The sequence below is a fragment of the Chiroxiphia lanceolata genome, chromosome Z, assembly GCF_009829145.1.
Source record: "Chiroxiphia lanceolata isolate bChiLan1 chromosome Z, bChiLan1.pri, whole genome shotgun sequence".
Taxonomy (NCBI): Eukaryota; Metazoa; Chordata; class Aves; order Passeriformes; family Pipridae; genus Chiroxiphia; species Chiroxiphia lanceolata.
This window is the reverse complement of record NC_045671.1, coordinates 65,911,234-65,924,320: the sequence shown is the minus strand read 5'-3', so window position 1 is coordinate 65,924,320 and position 13,087 is coordinate 65,911,234. Positions and strand designations below refer to the sequence as shown.

The 13,087-nt window shown below is 49.5% G+C and overlaps 1 protein-coding gene across 1 annotated transcript in view; it reads left to right on the top strand.

Moving 5' to 3' along the window:
• Positions 1 to 1,173: 1,173 nt before the first annotated feature.
• The window catches only part of CORO2A (coronin 2A), a 58,224-nt gene continuing 46,310 nt past the window's right edge, over positions 1,174 to 13,087 (top strand). The window contains exon 1 of the mRNA XM_032674898.1: positions 1,174 to 1,241. The gene's annotated coding sequence lies outside the window, so the exon portion shown is untranslated. The remainder of the gene's footprint in view (positions 1,242 to 13,087) is intronic.

Sequence of the window (13,087 nt, the reverse complement as noted above, 5' to 3'; positions counted from 1 at the left end):
CTGTTATCTTGCCTGTTGTTTCCTCAGTTGCTTTGGTTCAGAGCATTTGAGACACCCCCACTGTCTTTGCCAAAGCCTGTCTCAGGTTGATACCCAGCTCCTTGGTAAATAGTCCTCTGTCTCGAGGAGTTACAAACTGGTAACAGCATCTGAGCTATCGTTTGGGCATCCTTGATTTTCTGCTTGGTCTCTTACACTGATTTGCAGCATTTCACTTGTGGAGGACAATGAGTGTCACAATCTTGTCACAGCTGCTGGCTCAGCCCAGAGCTGCCTCTGCTACCCATGACTGGTGGGAATAAAGCATGGAAATGTGCTAGCTGTCTCGGGCTTCGACGATCGGACAGGACCAGAGTGGTCTTAGCTGAGAGGGTGACCTGGCTAAGGAAATCTCCTCTGCCCTTTGATCTTGGGCATTGCTCTCTACTTGCCAAGTTCCTCACCCAGGGTACCAGGGAGGTTTTTAGTGCTGCCGAGATACCAGCTAACCCCAATGTCTAAGTGTGAGCTCTGAAGACAGGAGAAGCTTTCTAAGGACCCTTGCCACTAGTGAAGGTCCTGCAGCTTTGGGCCAGTGTCTCTCCATATGCCAAGGTCCACCAGAGGCTGCCATCTAAGGCTGGCACACTAATACGTGTTGCAGGGGTGTGTGCAGTGCTCAGGATGTTCAGGACCTGGTGGTTGCACTGAGGACACGGCAGAGTGTGCCCATCTCCTCAGAAGCTTTTGGAGCCAATGCAAGGCCTCTCTGCAGGTGATGGCAAAGTCATGATGCTGTCAGGACGATCTTGTAGGAGGAACACGCACCCAGCCCTCACCGTGTGCCTCTGGCCAGAGACTCGGGGGCCCTCCCTGCAACGGGATGGTGACGGTGAATGGCGCCCGTCGGCCTGGGCGAGCCGGCTCCCAAGGCCGGGGTAGGGAGAGCCGCCCGCGCACCTTGCAGTGGTTGCAGAGGGGCTCTCCCCGCGGCATCACCAGCGCAAACCCCGCGCCGCCCACGGCAGGCTGCGCACGGGGGCCGGGCCCGTCCACGGACCGGCCCTGCCCGGGAAGGCTCTCCGGAGCCCTGCGGAGCCAGGGGCGGCGGGCAGCCCCGGGTCCCTCCGGCACCTCCCGGCCGCGGGGCGCGGCGCGGGGGGCGGGCCGGGGCGGGGACCGCGGGCGGGCCGAGCCGGGCCGGGCTGGGCTGCCGCGGCGCGGCTCTGAGCGCAGGGCAGACCCCCGCCGGCAGCGGCAAGGTACGAGATCGGGGACTGTGGGGGGCGTGGGGCCGGGCAGCGGGCACCTGCTGCAGCCCGCGGCCTGCGGATCCCGGCAGCGCCGGGAGCGGGGGGAGCCTGCCCTGCCCGCTGTGCGCCGGGGGTGCCGCAGCCCCCGCCGGCCCCACCCTGCTTTGTGCGGAGCCGGGGCCGCCGCCCGCAGCCCCGGGGGCACCCATGGGCAGGGGATGCGGCGGCCGCCCGGTACCACGGGCCTCGGGCATCCCCCGGTGTGTGCGGCTGGAGAGAGAGCGGGAGCGGGATTGGGAGCGGGGCGTTCCCGCTGGCCGCAGTCGGGGCAGCCGGTGCTGTCCGCGCCCTCGGCGGGCAGGTTTCTCGCTCCTCGGGAGCGCCCTGTCCTTGGGCTGTTCCTGCAGGGAGCTGCCGGTGGGATTTTCTGCGCGGAGCGTGGCGGACCGGCAGCCGGCCCGAAGGTCTGCGGCCGGCCCGCCCCGCTCCGAGGGGCCGCCGGTGCGCGGAGCAACAGGGCTTCGTGCCGAGCCGGGGCACTCCGCTGCCTGCCCGGGAAGGCTGCGCCTCCTCCTGCCAGCCGGGGCCACGGGTGGCACGACTTGGCACCTGTATAACTTTGCATATTGTGTAGAGAGAAGCCTTATCTACGGCTGTGTGTGAGGGGTTGAATTTGGCCCTTTTGTGCTGGAGTCATGGGGAATTTGAGTGCCTGTTGTCAGGGCAGGTCACACCTTGCACAGAGCGTGATGACAGCCACGTAACGATTCTCTGGCATCAGGATCTCCTGGTGCCAGTTCCTCCTTCAGGGCAAGCCCTTGAAGGGGTCTTACTTTCAGGCGACACAGCTTTGGAGGATTGCTTCCATACTGCAGCTCTATCAGGGGCTAAGGCAGGCTGTTGCAAAGGGATAGGTAACAACGACAGCACTTTGCAGACAAGTCACTGATGGCCTGGGGAGGTCAGCTATGTGTAGTGTGTCTTGATGAACATCATCGTTCACTCTGCAGGGAGTGGTGCCCTCCTTGTCTCGATCTGGAGAGTCCTCTCTGTTCCTGATTCCCACCCCACCTCGCCCCAGACCCGTTCACTTACACCTTCTAAGAAGACAGTGTTTGCTGCAGTCCTGTAAAGAGAATTTGCCTGGACAGACAGCCTCTTCTGGCCCCTTGGATGCTCAAGAGAAGTGATTTCTGCAGAGGATTCAGAGAACATTTGGGAGAAGGTTGGCTGCTGGTTGCCTTTTAAGCTTCTCAATGCAGGCTCCCCAGTGGGTTAACAAAGGAGCAGCCTGTGTAGCCCTGCTGTTCTCTTTGTTCTCCCACTGGCTGTGCCCTCTTTGGAGAGCTCTGATCTCTCCTGGTTTCATCAGAGATAGGGAGTGACTGATGGAGGCACGAGGGAGTTCATGTTTTGGTTGTGAGCATTTCAGGAAACTCTAGAGCTTTGGGAGGCAGGATAGGGAAGAGCTGGTTGCTTCTTAAAGGCAAGGGAAAAAGGTGTTTTCATCTGTGCTGATGTTGTTTGAATTAACATTATGACGGCTTTATTATAGCTTAGATAAGAAGTATTTCAAATTCATTCGATCTATTAGTCTGTAGCAACATATCAAAGCCAATTATCTCTGTAGAGCTGCCACAGACCTGGGAAACATGAGACTCAGGCCCTGGTGATGTTTGGACAAAGAGCCGGACAACGGGCCATTCACTTAAGAGTTGGACTCAATGATCCTTGTGGGTCCCTACCAACTCAGAATATTCTGTGATTCTGTGAATTCTGCTGCCTGCACCCCAGCTCTGCCCTAAGCTCCTCCTGACCTCTCTTCCTCTGAGGCAAAATAGCTCTGCATGAGTGTGCCTGTTTCGCAAGACCAGGGGGTGAGAGAGAGTGCTGCCCTCTGTGTGGCAGCTGCACCTGCTTGGCCAGCAGCATTGTTCATTCCATTGATCCAGCTGGTTGCTGGCTGATCTGGTGCAGCAGGTGGATTTCCTGATAGCAGGTCATGGTATCTTATTCTCTTTTTCTTATTCTCTTTTTCTGCCTGGGTAATTTCTGCCTGTCTCTTGAATATGTTGGTTCGTCCCCTCTGAGCAGTTTTCTTGCTCTGCAAATGTTAGTAATGGATAATATTTTTAATGTTTCCGTGTTTGCTACATTTGTTAGCAGCTGGATAATAAATGGATTGTCCATTGCCTGACTCTATGGCAGGTTTCTGTGAGTCTCTTTCTAGTTTGGTTGGCACTGGGCAGGCTGCTGTCTCTGGAGCAGGTTTGTGGTGCCTCTGCAATGGCAGTTCTCCCTTGCCTATGGGCTGTCTGGACTGCCAGATGCTTGAATGCTGTGTGGGCTGTGTTTTGGGGATGAATAGTTCAGTACAGAGCAAGTCTCTGTGCTGTGAACTGCAGGTGCCCAGATGCTTCAGTGTTACAGAGACTGAGGGAGAAAACTGAAGGCTTTGGCAAATCCCAGAAGCAAAGGTGATGCTTTGGAGTGGGAGACTCTGCCTTGGGGGCAAGCTAAGGTAGATTTTATGCATGACCTTGTAGCTCCTCATAAGTTGTGGTCAGTTTGCTTCCTCTGATATTTTTGTATTCCTTGGCCCACAGTGGGTGCATAGCATGAAGTCTTCATCCCACTCTGTTTGGGTCCGGATTTCCATGGCAGGGATTTTGATGGGGAAACTGTTAGGGTGTGAGTTGTCACAGGGTACGATGGAGGCTTTCTGTGAAGAAACAGGATGGAGGGAGAATGTCTCAAATGATTTTCCCACCATCCACTCTTGGTTGGTCCAAGGGAACTCAGCAGATCCTTAAGGGCCAGACCCCGTCCTTCACTCTCATAAATAAATCTTCTCCAAGAAAGTTTGCTCAAAAGTGTTTTCTTCAGTAAGGTAACCCCACAAACCCCCACAACCTTATCTGAATATTCCCTTCTGCCAGTTATAAACACCAGCTGTCTTTTTCGGCAATAAAATGGTGGTCAGTGTTACAGTTGGCCAGTGGGCTGATGTCTGGGTGGGTGGCTGCTGAGGACCTTGCAACTAAACCTCCTGCTCAGAGCCAGTGGGACCTGTGGATCCATTCCTGGTGAGGCTGGACAGCAGCTGTCCTTTGAAACAGCTGGCTCTGCCCACCTCTTGATGCACAACAGGAACACAGACAGTCTGGTCTCTTGCTCCCATGGCAAGAAGACACCAGAGCGATAATGCAGTGAGTTGTTTATATGTAGTCATTATCTGGCTTCCTGTAAGTGCACGTTAAGCTGCTCTGGCTGCAGAGAGCTGACTGAGGCAAACTGCCTGCAGCACATACCAGTTACGCTGACGCGCCTTCTGCCTCTCCGCAGGAGAAACAGGAAAGACCTTTAGATCATCCAGGAGGCTGTATATGGGCTGAGAGGATTTGACACTTGCAGGGTTATACTGGCCTGTAAGTAGAAGCCAGACTGGCCTAGTATTTCCAGGGATTTCCCCTCTGCGGTATTACAGGCTTGCCAGCAATTCCCCATGTTGAAAATACACCCTGCAGGGCTCTATTAGGGTAATGCTGATGCTTACTATTTCCAGAGAACTTTAAAATTCAGAAAGAGGACTTTCTGACCCTCAGCCAAGCAAAACCCTTTCTAAAGCTTGGAGACATGCCACTGCCAGTGGTAGGACCAGTGATAGTGTGCAGCTCCAAGCCCCGTTCTCTCTTCCCATGTTGACTGTTGACTCTCCCTCTGCTCTGTTTCACACCGCTTCAAATTTTCCTGAGCAGTGCCCAAAGTTTGGCCTCTCTCTTCCGCTTTCTTCCAAGCATCCTTCACAGCTCTGGTTTGTGCAGGAGTTTCTTTCCAGTCTGGTGAATCACTGTGCTCTTTTGCTCTGTGCCAGGAAACATGGATTCTTATCTGCAGAGAGGAGGTCTTCTGCAACCTTCTGCTCTGCCTCTCTCCCTCTGTGGGACAAAGTCACCTAGGAAAATAATCAGGAAGACAAAGCAGCAGAAACTCCCAGCAATTGTGGCATTTTTATCACTGAGATTAAAACAAAGTCCATGGAAGCTGATTAGATAGGTTGCAGGAAGGCAGGAGAGGCCAAACTCCATCTTGTTCTTCCTCCTGCAGTTCTTGGAGCTGTGCTTAAACAGGTTGGGAGGCAACGCTGGGGGAGAGCTCCTCCCAGGAAAAGGTGACTTGGGCAAGGCTGCCCATGTCAGGGTTGCACTAGTAAAGGAAATATGAGCCTCTTGGGTCCAGCCTGTACATAGAGTAGAGCAGGGACGGTCGGAAAAAAGGTGCAAGGAGGAGCCAAGACAAGTACTGGGCTTACTCCCAAGAGCAGAAATCAATCAGTCCTTGCTCTACAGATAACGTGATTTAAGCTTGCCTTGCAGAGTGGCTGTGCAGAGGGCTGAAATACTCCTTGGGAGAGTTGGAAAGCTCTGGATCCCACCCCAGGCTTTCTGAGAATCAATGGCAGGGTGCATGAGTAGTGCTTGGTGGACAAGTGCAGTTTTCTCAGACATAGCTTTCTCTTGGGGCTGGAATGTGGACTGACACAGCAAGTGAAAGGAAGCACGTTCAAGTGCAGGACTGGGAGCACTGGATCTCTCCTGACACTGCCTGTCCTCACTTGGGTCTTGTTTAGCCAGGGAGTGTTTGCACACAGGAATTTGCCAATCTGCCAGAAGGACCCTTGAAGTGATGCTGCCCCTGAATGCCACCGAGTGTCATTGTCACACTATCGATCTGTGCTGGATCCTGTAGCACCACAGCTCTTCTCCCATCGAGTATCTGTGGAGTTTTGCTTTCTGGGCTGCAGAAAGTCTTGGCTCTGCCAGTGCTGTTCAGCTCAGCCACCTTCCACGCGGTTATAGGTGAGGTTATTTAAAACCAGTTGTTTAAACCAGTGTTTCACAGTGTTTTCCCTGAGCAACAATACATAAATCTTGAAAAATATAAAACATATATTGCCTTAGAAAAGTGTAGCTACTATTTTGCCTGAATTGCTGGCACAGTTGCAGTGTTCCTTTCTAAGAAAGCTCGCACTGATGTTAGGAATACTGCCTGTAATGTGAATGATGCCAGGAGGGACCAATCTTCATCATCCTCTGGTTTCTTCCATTCTATTTGCCCTCTAAAAGGAGCTTGTGCTGGCAACAAAATTGCAGGGTAATAGGCACAGAGAACCCAGGCAGCTCTTTAATTGTAACAGACAAATAGAAGTCAAAGGTTGTCTTGCTAACATCTACTTAAATGTAATTAGCTCACATTATTTTTCCCTGCCATTTTCTCTAATTTAATTTGAATACCAAAACGCACACATAGAGGAACAAAAACAAAATCAGAATAGCATTGCTTCAAGTTCCTGCTCGAGTAATATTCAGCTCTTTCTATGTACAGAGACTCTTTCCCTTACAGTCAGGGAGGATCAGAGTCTCTCTTCTGACCCCTCCTGCCTGTGATCATGGCTCTGGTTCATGTTTCTCTTTGAATTTGAAAAGGTCTTGATGTCAGTAAGTGATGCCTGAGTCTTAATTGAAAAGATTGATTTTGCTAATGATAGCCTGGCATCCAACAGCTTCTGCAGAAATCAATAGTTCAGTGTCTCACAGATTTAAAAATCATGGCATGCATTTAAGGGCTTAATAGGGATTGAAGGGCTTGACTTTACAGCCCCTTGCATCTGTTTGAGGCTTGTGACCCCTGCCATACATTACTCCCCTGTGCAGTAGCTATGGGTGTGATGCACCAGGCATTGGGTGTGATGCACCCAGCTATGGGTGTGATGCACGAGGTTTGCCAGGCAAACCAAGTCTTAGAGCAGAAAGACTCAACCCTCACTGAGATTTTTATAGGTAAAAGCTCATGTGGAAGGTTCACACTTTTGTCTTTCTTAGTGCCCAGATTGTATTTTGGTGAACTCTCTTGGTTCCCATGGAGTTGAAAAGATCAGAACTCTCTTTTGTTTTTATAGATAATAGATTCTTCAGTCTGGCTGACAAATCAGAATGAGAGCCAGTAGCTGGAAGCAGAAGTTATTACTTGGCAAAATAATAAGGCAGTTGTGTTTTTAGCAGCAAAGAGGAGGAATCGTGGGAAGAGCTTCCCGGGGTAAGGCATTGGTAGAAACCTGAACAGTGTGATCTTCTAAATCACTGAATCACAGAATATTCTGAGTTGGAGGGGACCCACAAGGACTATCGAGTCCAACTCTTTATTGAATGGCCAGTGTCACTCAGTGCAGACAGCAGTGTTCTCTGGATGTAGGTTACATCTCTCAGTTTGCCATTAGCAGGCACCAAAACAACAGCAGCTACCTGGCATCCTGCAGAAATTTCTTTCCCCAGCTTGTCAGCCCTAGAGTATCCTGTCTCTTCATAGTGAAGACCATGCAATTCTCTCTATGTGCTCTCAGCATGTTTTGCTGAGCTTTGCCTTTAGGGCTCCAAGGTGATATTCTTGTTCCCTAAAGCAATAACTCGCTTTCTCTCCTGAATTTTGTTTTATGGTCGCTGTAGGGATGACAGTTTGAAGGCAGGAGTCCTCTGAGCCACTTTGGACATTGTCTGTAAGTGGAAAAGAACTTCACCTGCTGTGTTGTCTGGAGATTTGGAGAGGGAGGGGTACGTGACTCATACTCATGGAGGCAGAGCACTGTGTAGGACCAGTACCTGCCTTTGTGGTTTGTGTGTTGACTGACTGTGGTCACAATTATTAGCCAGACAGAGGCTTAGCAGGATGATTTGCTTGCCTGTGGTAGTACCTCCATCTTTGGAGATTTTCAGAATTCGCATGAACAAGGCCCCGAGAAACAGCCTGACCCTGCTTTGACAGGAAGTTTCTACCACTGACCCTCAGAGGCCCCTTCCAGCCTGTGATTCTGTCATGGTATTAGAAGCAAAAACCTGGTAACGATATTAGGAATGAAAGTTTCCAGGAGTTAAACCAAGGAAACTGCTAGCTAAAGTCCACCTGAAAAGTTTGTCTTGGTCCCTATGTCCCATGCTTCTTTCCCAACAGTCATGATGAATGTTAACTTGGATGAGTTGTAAGAATCCTTAACTTTCTGCTGCAGCACAGATATCTGCTTTATGTGTTCATTCACTGAACTGAGGCAAAATATCAAAGGATGTCCTTGAGTGTATTGTGGTCATCCTTGAGGATTAAAAAAACCTCATTTCAATAAAGCTCATCTTGCTGTTAGCTTGGGAAATCTTTGTGTTGGGAGCTTTGTTTTGGTGTCCCACCCTTTGTGGGATGTTAGCAGAACAGGACTTCTTGAGCTTAATTGAGAATAGGTGTTTGATGTGTAAAGAGGGAACTGAAGTGATGATTTCTCTTTCAATTTTGAGAAACCAGGGAAACCAGTCATTATCTTGTATATGGTTTTGTGTATTTCAGAAGAGCTTTACAGTGTCTTACGTATTCTTCCTTCCCTGACAGCATGACTTGCAACATGAACTTCTCTGTGACTTCATGACAGCTCGTCTTAGGTTAAAAAAAAAAAAAAAAAAAGGCAGCAGTTTTTATACCCCAATTTCTGCCTGTTATGTGGGTTTGGAAGATACTATACATGGCACTAGAAGTGTTTCATACACCTTTCATTGTTGTAGGGTTCTGCTTCCACTGGTGCCACTGGCCAGTGCTAGTACAGGGAGATGACTGCACTGTGTGTTAGTCTGTAAGTCTGTAATCCACAAGTGTCTTCAGCTCCTGCAGAAAAGCAAGTCTTCCCCAGGAAACTCCGATCTTTATTTTGAGCTCTTTCTAAAAAACTTCCCCTTTCTTTACTTCCCTATCTGCCTGTGTCATTACCTGCTGTCCTTCCTGTACCTGGAGTTCCCTGGCATAACGGTGTCACAGAGGGCAGTGGTTGGACTCACCTGCAGCCCTCCAGCCTGCTGTGGGACTCTTCCCACTTGCTGTCATCTCTGGCTGAGCTAGGAGCATGGTGCTGACTCTCCTCTGGCTCTGAGCAGTCTTCAGAAGTTTTCTGGAGCCTGAAGACTCTCTGATGCTGGAAAGCCCTAGATGCAGATATAAGTTCATGAATGCATACAAGATGTCCAGAGAAAACTGCATATTCAGTCAGCTGCAATGAGGCCTCTGTTGTCTTACCCAGAGCTTTTCTTCTCACTCTTCTTCACATAGTCCTTGTTTTTACTGCCTAAGGCTTGGAAATAGCCTCCCAAACTGCCTGGCCTACATTATGTCAGGAGTTCAAAATTCTGCTTTAATTCACAGCCAGACTTCAAGGGCTGCTCTACCTTTCTTTTTTTTTTTTTTTTTTTTTTTTCTCCCTCCTTTCTGCGGCACTGTGGAAAGATCAAATACTGTCTGGATACATCTACAGTGCAACTGTGTCTTTAATGACTCACGCAATGCCAGTTTCCGCAGCTCATTGAGGACCTGGTAGATGCCTGAAAAGGGATATGGCATATGGCTTTTGACATATGGTAGTATGATGGGATGGAGAGTTCAGATAGGGAGTGATTGTTCCTCTATTTATCACTGCCCAGGAACTACAGGATGCAGATAAACAGGATGTTGGGGATGTGGTTCAAGAAAAGCCATTAGATGAATCTGCAGGCGGAAAATCCATTAGGGCTGGCTAAACAGACAGATAAGCCTTTGGCTCAAAAAGTCTGTGAGGCACAGATGCCCAGAACTGACTCAAAGGCATAGAAAAAGCTCAGTTTGTCAGTGTGGAATCAGCTATGCTGGAGAAATAGGCTGGCATGGAAAGTTGCAGTGGTAGAGGGAGAGAGAGCCTGTAGCAGTGAGCTCTGCTGGGATGTGCAGGTATTGTCAGGGGTGCTCCCTAACTGGAAGGGTTAAAGAGCAGTCTGGTGCAGTGGGACAAAGCTGGAAGATGATGAAAACTTGTACTGAAGATGTGTAAAAAGGCTGGCAGGAATGAAGTATGTAGTAAATAAACTACTACTATGTGGGAGGAGAGGCTGATCTTCATTGCTAGAAGGTGTGAAGATGGAGAGTTGTGAAGAATGAGACTGGTCACAGAGAAGAGCAGTGATGCTGAACGAAATGATAAGAGATTGAGGAACACCTAAAAGCAGCATAAAAGTGCAATACCTGGAGGAGAGGAGGCAATGAAAATGGTATATACGATGACAAGCAAGGCTGAAAGTTAAACAGAGAGTGATGTCTATGAAAAAGAGGGCAGTGACAGACCTCACCTCTCTGTTAACTATAACAACAAGAAAAGTAGAGTGCAAGAAAAGTAGATCTGTGGAGTGAAAGAGGTGGTACCAGGACTTTTCATATCCACAGGCAGTTTGAATGTTTTAATTTGACTCAGCTGGTCCCATTAGCACTGAGTTCTGATCCTGGAATGATTTTAATTTCACCTGGAAGAAATCCTGTTTGCATGCTCCAAGGTGACTTTGCAATGCAAACTGGAGTGCAGTGAATGGCAGCAAAAAGGAGATTTGCCCCAAACCTGTGCTCCCAGTCTGAACCAAACATTACTTCTGCGCTTGCACTGATGAATTTGTTTCAGAGGAATGGATGGCACTAGTTTCTCAGAAACTGCATTTGCCAAGCCCAGCAGGTGAATGAATGGGCACAGAATCTCATTTCCCTGGCAGGGAAATCATGAGTAGTCCTCCCACTTACTCAGCATCAATCAAAGCCAGACTGAAAACCAAAAAGAGTAAAACTGAACTATGTTCTAAATGGTGAATTGATTTTATAGCTTGTGATGTATGGGGTACCATGTATCACAATGGGGTAACATCAGGCCAGTGACCTGTCACTAGTGGGGTTCCACAGGGCTCCATCCTGGGCCTTGTGCTCCTCAATGTCTTCATTAATGACTTGGATGCAGGACTGGAAGGGACACTAAGTGAATTTTCTGATGACACTAAACTGGGAGGAGCTATCCGCTCCCTCAAGAGCAGAGAGGCCCTGCAGAGAGACCTTGATAAATTAGAGGACTGGGCAATCACCAACCATATGAAGGGAAAGTACCAGATTCTGCAAGTGGGACAGAGCAGCCCTGGATGTTCATACAGACTGGGGAATGAGAAGCTGGAGAGCAGCACTGTGGGAAGGGACCTGGGGTTTCTGATTGATGGCAAGATGAATCTGAGTCAGCAATGCCCTGGCAGCCAGGAGGGCCAACTGTGTCCTGAGAGGCATCAGGCGAAGCATCTCCAGCCAGTCGATGGAGGGGATTGTCCTGCTCTGCTCTGCACTGGGATGGCCTCACCTTGAATATTGTGTGCAGTTTAGGGTGCCACAGTATAAAAAAGATATTAAGGTATTAGAGAGCAAAGGAGGGCAACGAAGATGTTGAAGGGTCTGGAGGGTAGTGAAGGGTCTTATGAGGAGTGGCTGAGGTCACTTGGTCTGTTCAGCCTAGAGAAGAGGAGACTGAGGAGAGACCTCATTGCAGTTACAACTTCCTTGTGAGGGGAAGAGGAGGGCTACTCTCATGATCAGTGACAGGACTTGAGGAAACAGCATGAAGCTGGTTTGGGGGAGGTTTAGGTTGGATATCAGAAAAAGGTTTTTCACCTAGTAGGTGTTTGGGCACTGGAACAGGCTCCCCAGGGAAATGGTCATGGCACCAAGCCTGACAGAGTTCAAGAAGCATTTGGACAACACTCTCAGGCACATGGTGTGATTCTTGGGGTGTCCTACGCAGGGCCAGGAATTGGACTTGATGATCCTCATGGGTCCCTTCCAACTTAGCATATTCTGTGATTCTCTGATGTAATGGAAGAAAACATTGCCTGTTGTGTCTGTAACACCAGCCTTTGCCAGACTCTCTCTGGCTTGTCATGTGTCACATAAGTGGCACCTGCTGTTACAGAGCTCAAAACTGTGTTAGGAGTTTTGTGGAGAACAGAGAGATGTCAATTCTGATTAATCAGCCAGTCAAAGGAAAAAGCCTCAACTGGAATCATAAACCAATTCAACACTGCATGGGCGTGGGAGGGTTTCCCACACTTCTCTTTTATGTGGGCCCCTAAATGTTTTTCTGTATGCAGGTTATGCTGCAAGGGAGGTGGAAGAACTCTAGTTATGGCTTCAGAGAATACCTCTGATGCTGCCCCCACTGCCTCTCAATGAGCAAAGTCTTGCTGACATTGCTCCCAGAAAGACAGGGACCATTTCTCTTTAATTCTGGCTCACAACTGGGAAGCTCAAAGCTGGTTCTTCTATGGTCTATGGTTGTAGGTACCTCTGTCTTTTACTGCCAAACCCAGTTACTAATATCTGGATACAACTCCTGGAAGGACAATTACAGAGCCATACTCTCCTTGGCACAGACAGTGTAACAAGGAGAAAAGAACACAAGCTGCAGCTGGAGGGAAGTAGGTCAGACATTAGAGAAAGCTGCATCCCCAAGAGGGCTGTACATCCCTGGGACCAGGCAGGTGGAGGCCATCATCCTCGGGGATTTTGAAGGTTCCACATCTGCCCTGACTTATGTGGGCAGACTGACTGTGAGGCTAAACTGGAGACCACCAGAGGGGGTGTCTCCTACACAGGGCCCTTGCATCTGTGCTTATGCTTTCCTGTCCAGACCAGGCAGAGCCTTGTTAGTGCCTCCCAGCTCTTTAGCAGTTTCCATTTTCACCTGGTTATATTCCTCAGTTTTCTCAGGCACCTTCACAGATGAGATCCAGGCTTAGTCTCACTGGCCAGGATCCCATCACATCCTGGAAGTGTTCTAACCTGTGGGCTGGTTAGTGCACAAAGCTTCTGTCATGGGAGAGTGCAGTTACACTACATCACATTAGATGCAAGAGCTGTATCTTGAGACATTCAGGTGAAGTGTGTAACCTCCAAACCTTCACAGAACTCAGGAGAAACATCTGCACTTGGTGTATTTCCATTAC